Below are 7,743 nucleotides of genomic sequence, written 5' to 3'. Positions count from 1 at the left end.
ATATATATATATATATATATATATAATATATATACGACGGGCTTCTCTCGGCCCGAGGCTATAGGAGAAGACTTTTGTCAAGGTGCCATGCACTAGGACTGAACCCAGAACCATGTGGTTTTGAAGCAAGCTTCTTACCACACAGCCATATATATAATATATAATACGACGGGCTTTTCTCGGCCCGAGGCAATAGGAGAAGACTTTTGTCAAGGTGCCATGCACTGGGACTGAACCTGGAACCATGCAGTTTTGAAGCGAGCTTCTTACCACACAGCCACGCCTGCCCCTATTACAGATTTAAACCTAAAAGGGTCTTAGTGGAGTATCAGCAGATTCATCATAACTGCAGCATAGATGTTCTTTTCCTGTAATCAAAGGCATAATTTTTCATCTCTTACTCGTTTCAGTTATTGGACTGCGGCCATGCTGGGGTACCGATGTGAAGAGTCTAGTTGAACAAATCGACTAGAGTACTTTTTATTCTTTTATTTGTTTCAGTCATTTGACTGCAGCCGTGCTGGAGCACTGCCTTTAGTCGAGCAAATCGACCCCAGGACTTATTTTTTTGTCGAACCGCTAAGTTACGAGGACGTAAACACACCAGCATCGCTTCTTTCAGTTTCCGTCGACTAAATTCACTCACAAGGCTTTGGTCGGCCCGAGGCTATAGTAGAAGACACTTGCCCAGGGTGTCACGCAGTGGGACTGAACTCAGAACCATGTGGTTGGTAAGCAAGCTACTTACCACACAGCAACTCCTGCGCCTTATTATTATTACTATAATTATTATTATAATAATTATTATTATTATTATTATTATTATTATCATCATTATTATCTTTTAAAGTCTGGTACTCATTCTACCGGTTCCTTTTACCGAACCACTGAGTTAAGATGTAAACAAATCAACACCGAATGTCAAGCGATGGGGATAGGGATGGACAAAGACATACACACACACACCACGTGATCACTTGACTGATCACATTATCAGATGTAGTTACGCATCGCTGGTTACCATGCACTTTGCATCGTTTTAACCTTCGAATGACGCCACTTTGGTGGCTAGGCGAGTAGGCCAACATTCCCTACTAATCGAAACAGGGATTGGAACAACGTGAAATGAAGTGCTTTGCTCAAGAAAACAACGCGTTACCCGGTCAGGGAATCGAACTCACGATCTAGCGATCGCGTGTGCAAAAGCTTAACCACTAAGCCACGTGCCTTCACACACACACACACGCAGATGCATATGTGTGTGTGTATAGTGGAGGCGCAATGGTCCAGTGGTTTGGGCAGCGGACTCGTGGTCGTAGGATCGTGGTTTCGATTCCCAGACCGGAAGTGTTTATTGAGCGAAACCACTTAAAGCTCTACGAGACTCCGGCAGGGGATGGTGGCGAACCCTGCTGTACTCTTTCACCACAACTTTCTTTCACTCTTTCTTCTTGTTTCTGTTGTACCTCTATTTCTAAGAGCCAGCCTTGTCACACTCTGTGTCACGCTGAATTTCCCCCGAGAACTACGTTAAGGGTACACGTGTCTGTGGAGTGCTCAGCCACTTGCACGTTAATTTCACGAGCAGGCTACTCCGTTAATCGTATCAACTAGAACCCTTGTCGTCGCAGTCGACGGTGTGTGTGTGTGTGTGTGTGTGTGCGCATATATATATATATACACGCACACATACACTAGCGTAGCTAGAGTGTACCGCCCGGGTTGGCCCTTTCGTTTGCCGCCTCCGGACCCCACAAAAAACACATATTGCCTACGGAAGATCCAAAAGTGCCGCCCCTTTAACAGTTCCACCCTGGGCGGATAGCACTACGCCCCCCAGCTACGCTAATGTATACATACATACATACATAGTTAATAGTGAGGGATTATAAATCTGGACTCAATACTTCATAAGCTCTCAATATTGCTTAGTTTAGTGAAGAAGTCCAAGTATTCTTATGGCAGGGTCCAAGGTTATGGTTCATCACAATTCTCTATTGTAAATCTGTGGTTGGGCTCCACTTAAACTGGTTTATTACACAGAGTGATATACAAGAGAAGGCATAAATAATGGTCATGACATATTTTTCTTTTATTAGAGCAAATTTGGCTTGCAGCTGTTTCCAGTAGTCATTATAGGTTCGTTACTGATAGGTTTACTCAATTGGTCTATTGATCAGTTGAGAGAAAAATTAATGCTATTTTCGTCAGCACCATGGCTCTAAAGAAAGTAGCATTAATTTTTTAGGTCGTCCAACTTACCTCAACTGATTAATAGACCAATTAAGTAAAGCTGTCGGTAACGTACCTTTAATTAAGTAAACCTGTCAGCAACGCACCTTTAATGACGTACCTGTCAGAAACGTACCTTTAATCACTAATTTTTAAAATGGGGAATCCTGAGGTAAAGTACCTGATACAGAGAACAGTTCCAACACTGGACCCGCGAGTAGACGACCCAATAAGAAAGGCATAAAAAGGCCATCTGAACGAAGATACCCAAATTCATGGAGATGGAGGAATTGAAGAAGAAAGAGACCCAAACCCTCCAAGAAAAGCAGTCCCAGCACCACATCTTAAAACTACGAGAAAGGTAAAGGAACTGTGAAGCCTGTTGAAAGCGCGCCCAGTATCAAAAGAGTATCAAGAAGTAAAAAAAAGAAGAGAAATAGAAACAAGACGTTAGAAGAAGCACGCGCCATTTGTAAATTCCATGATAAAGGTATCTGCTGGTATGGTGAGATGGGAACGAACTGCCACTTTACACATCCAAAGCTCAGGCAGAATGGTACACATGGCAAAATACACCGTCAACAAGGTAGGACAAAGCCATACCCGTAGGAACTCTTACCACACTACAGGCCTACAACAAAGACCAAAAGAACTGTATGCGGATGTAGTGCGAGCTGTAATCATAGAACAACATTTTCTGAATGTGGCACAAAAGATGCTGCAGCAGCCGGCATGGTTGCACACACAACTATGACACGTACACCCACATACAAGAGCGTCACAAATAACTGACCCAGGAATGCCACCATTGCTGCAAACCCGACAATCACACTAATTCTTTTAATGAATATAAAAGGCCTCCTACGAAGCAACAACAATCAAAAATTGCATACCTCAAGGATCTTTCTGCATGCAATCAAACGATATGCACTGCACTTACGGAGACACATCTCTCTGCAGATATAAATGACGTAGCGATACACATACCAATATCTGCTGTATTCCATACATCTGTGAAGACGTCATACCATTAACTCTGTTGTCACACTCAAACTCAGTCTGTGACACACTTGTAGTGCATTTAAAGCAACTTGGTGTGGTAATATACACACTTTATCGTCTGCCTGGTAGCTCAAATCAAGGTAGTAAATTTGAGGGAAGTTTTGCAATGATAAAAGAAGTTCTAAAAAGACTGGATCAAAGCGTTGATATATTTCTGATGGGTGACTTCAACTTGTCCGGTATCAAAAGGGCCGAAAGCCACATAATCTCAGGAATGACATGCAAAGAGCGTAACCAAGCAGAATCTCTCATTCACCTCACAAAAATGTTGCTAATGGGGCCAGCAACCCTAGGGCCAGCCTTGCATAATACATACATACATACATACATACATACAAATCTGATCCCAAATAATTATGTCTCGTATTTTTTATGCTAACAAATTTTAAAAGGAATAGTTCAACAATATTCTTTTATATTTTGGGTGAGTATGTATTGCAATATCAATGTGACTTTTTATATGTTTATAATCAGCACAGTCTTTTTGCATTGTATAGCGTCTGACTCATCGCTTACCTCATAGGTGAATAGTATGTATGTATGTGTGAATGTATGCGTGCACGAATATATGTATGTCATTATTAAGTTTATTTCAAGATTCCTTGTCAATAGAGAAAGAACCAGTTTCTAGCCTAGTTCCAAGGTTCCTTCATTGGAATTTCAACATCAATAATTGGATATTTTTGTTTGTATGTATGTATGTATGTATATATGTATATATGCAGATTTGTATGTTTTATGTATGCATTCTCATGCATATAATTACATATCTAGACATGCTCATGTATATCTAAATGATAAAATTCTGGAAAGTTTTACAGATTTTTACAGTTCCAGTAATGGATTGGATCTGTAGTCTTCGAATTAGTTTTCTCCTTTCTGGTTTTGAGAAGCCTAATTTCTCAAGATTAGTATTTAGGCAGTGTGTTACATATCCCAGGGCCCCAATAATTACAGGTATAAACCTGAACTTGTAATCTGGATAGAGTAACTGCAGATTACTCAATAGTTCATGTATGTATGTATGTATGTATGTATGTAATACAGTGACGGGTGCAGGGGTGTTGTCCTAGTTGCCCGGGCAACACTCTTTTTAGTCGAGCAGACACCACAAAATTGGGACCGAGGTTTTTCGGGCAACAGTCAAGGAAAAGAGAGTCGACCCTTACTAGAATAACAGTTGCCGGACCTACTAGGTGTTGCCCGACCTGCTCACTAGAATGCAACACCCCAAAAACCTTTGGGCAACACCTAAAATCTTTTGGGCAACACCCATTAAAAAATCCTGGATCTCCCACTGAAATGTATGTATTCTATTTTTAATCATTTTAAGTTTTTCCTATAAGGAATAAATCAGTTTCCAATGAAGACACAAATTTCCATCTTTGGAATGTCGATAACAAAAGCAACATAACATTTTGAAATTAAGAAGAGACTTGCATGTACGTATGTGTCTATAGCTGGATGGATGAATTGATGGATAGATAGACGGATGGATGGACGGATGGATGCCGACCACAGCCTTGTGAGTGGATTACATAGACGGAAACTGAAAGAAACCCGTCGTATATAGGTGTATATATCTATGTGTGTGTTTCTTTGTGTTTGTCCGCCACCACCGCTTAATAATCGGTGTTGGTTTGCTTACATCCCCGCAAGTTAGCGGTCCGGTAAAACGGGAACAACAGAATGAGTACCAGGTTAAAATAAATAATCTTTTCTACTCTAGGCACAAGGCCTGAAATTCTGGGGCGGGGGTGGGCAGTCGATTAAATCGACCCGAGTACACAACTTGTACTTAATTTCTTGACACCGGGGCAAAGTCGACCTCGGTGGAATTTGAACGGTTAAAACAAATAATGAATAAAAAATAATATAAATAATAAATACTGGGGGTGATTTGTTCGACTAAAATCCCTTCAAATGCGGTACCCCAGCATGGCCGCAGTCCAATGACAGAAACATGTAGAAGAGTAAAAGAGTTATAATGCTAGAGATTATTGAAAGAAGATAAAAAAGAGAAACTTACAGAAAATATTTATACCAGACTAATGAGAAATTTGCAGACATTCCCGACGCATTATAGCATAAGAATCTGTACCTGTATCCCTTAAAGGTAAAACAGAAACTAACGGCTCTCAGCTCCTATCTTCTGAAGCTGGGTTTCACAAAATCGGTACGGGCACGATTCCTTCTTAAAAGCTGTATGTAACCAGTGACGCTTTACGATAAAAATGAAATAAACTAATAAATAACAGCAATGTTGATGTTTTGAATTGCTGAAGTCGAACGGGTTGAAATCGTAAGTAAAGTGTAAATTTATAAGTCAGTAGATCCGAACAAATGAGGTTAAATGTTTATATAATATGCAAGTCTGACCTGAAATACATGTTGAGAAATGTAGAGGAAGCTTTTGTTCCTATTTTATCTGTTTTCTTCCTTCGTATTTTTTTTTTATAGGTAGACCGGATTTCAAGCAGAGCAAAAGCCTATATTTACATTCGTGCGCCAGGAACATTCAAATCAAAATATTATCTAGGTGAATCATGAAGTTTCCCGTCAACGGAGCTTTTTTCTTTGCTATAATAGCTATTTATTGGTATTATTTTGAATTTTGTCGGTACCGGAATCTACCTCAGTTTGTGGGCGGCTACGTCGACCCGCGATTTAAGCTAGTCGGAGAAACATTTCGGTAGGTTCCAACTTATAAAGTAATTGAAAGTTGCCTGTTTAAATTCTCTCTCTCTCTCTCCATATATATGTGTGTGTATATATGTATATATATATATATGTGAATGAGTGTATATACGTGTGTGTGATTATGTTTGTATAAATGTGTATATGAATATACCTGTATATGTGTATACATGTATAAGTGTGTGTATGTATATATATATATATATATATATATATATATATATATATATATATATATATATATATATATATATATATATATACATATATATATATATATATGTATATATATATATATTATATAAACTTCTTTTTGCCTATATTTTGTTGCGTAAAATTCTTGTATTATTTACAAATAGTAAACAGAGACGGACAAGTGGATAAAACTATCGAGCATCTAGCCGAGCGGTTAGCGGTTCGTATCTTATCAACAGCAGTCTGTAATCAATATCCCTACCTCCGTCAGTCCTCGCTCAAAAGGCATGTTGCCACCGCGAGAACTGTCAACATTGTAATGCGGTGGGCTAGGTTCGACTCTCGTTGAACGATATGACCTACCGGCGGCCCGAATTGTCAAGCCCCGGCCCTATTAGAATATCGTTGGGTATATAAAAATTTATCAAGTGCAGAACACTGCTTACGTTCATATGTATATATAACAGACATCTTAAAATACTACGCGCCACTAAGGCGTTTACCACGGGTTCTATCGCTAATAGAAACATCAAAATAAATAAATATATAGATATATAAACTAGAAAATAAAAGTACCGAAGGCCAATTTAATCGTTAACATCTCACCTCTTCCCTCCAAATTTTTTCTGGCCTTGTGCCTGCGATAGAAATTATATTTTAAGTGGTATGTTGTGTCAGTCAGTGTACGTAATGCGTACATACTACTTATCTCTACTTAACAACATATTCAACACATGCAAGAAAACAGCTTTCTGTTCAGTCAGTGAGCTTTTGTGATACTTGACGATGCCGTAAATATTTTTACGAATACTGTATCGTGAAGAGGGCGCCCGGCTTGACTATCTGCACCGCTACCTACAGCTACTGCTCATAAAAGAATGTTTTGTTCTCTCAAATACGCTATTTTTTAATATGTTTTTTTTTTTTGAAAAGTAAAGGATCTTGGAAAATACTATAACTGACATTCTCTCAATAGTTATCACCGGGTGTAACCAAGGTGAGTCGGCCCGGAGCAGAATCCCACGCAAGTTTGGCTTACCTAAGATAATCACGTAAAGTAATCGAAAATGAGCTACGATTAAACACTATAGTAACAAACATTATGCGCAAATATTTAGGCTGTGCAAAATATTCAGTTACAGTCAGACCATCGAAGCGGATACTTCGTTGGCAATTACTTTGATAAATGATTCTCGTGTTCAAATCACGCCGCCGATTGACTAAATACTAGTGATGGCGGTGGTGGTAGTGGAGATTGTGGTGATGGCGGTGGTAGTGGAGATTGTGGTGATGGCGGTGGTAGTGGAGATTGTGGTGATGGCGGCGACTGTAGCGATGGCGTAACAACGTTGTTGTTGTTAGCGTTGCTGTTTGTTATTATTGCTGATGTTTAGAACAGGTTTCTCAAAATACTTTCGAAGGAAGTCTAAAGTTTTGTAAAAAAAAAAATAGATAAATAAATAAAAATGACCGGGGCTCTGAGAGATTAAAGTGTCTTTTGATAAAAAAATTCCTTTTATAAAACAAACGCTATTCATAATTTTCAAAATAAGTCGC

The 7,743-nt window shown here is 39.1% G+C and overlaps 1 long non-coding RNA gene across 1 annotated transcript; it reads left to right on the top strand.

Annotated features, from left to right (window-relative positions):
- The first annotated feature begins 4,297 nt into the window (after positions 1-4,297).
- LOC128247890 (uncharacterized) lies at positions 4,298-5,986 on the top strand. Its single transcript, XR_008264196.1, has 2 exons — positions 4,298-4,598; positions 5,755-5,986. It is a non-coding gene; the product is annotated as an uncharacterized LOC128247890 (long non-coding RNA).
- The last annotated feature ends 1,757 nt before the right edge of the window (positions 5,987-7,743 follow it).

This window comes from Octopus bimaculoides, chromosome 5 (assembly GCF_001194135.2).
Source record: "Octopus bimaculoides isolate UCB-OBI-ISO-001 chromosome 5, ASM119413v2, whole genome shotgun sequence".
Classification (NCBI taxonomy): domain Eukaryota; kingdom Metazoa; phylum Mollusca; class Cephalopoda; order Octopoda; family Octopodidae; genus Octopus; species Octopus bimaculoides.
The sequence above is the reverse complement of the archived record's forward strand: the minus strand, read 5'-3'. Positions and strand labels throughout refer to the sequence as shown.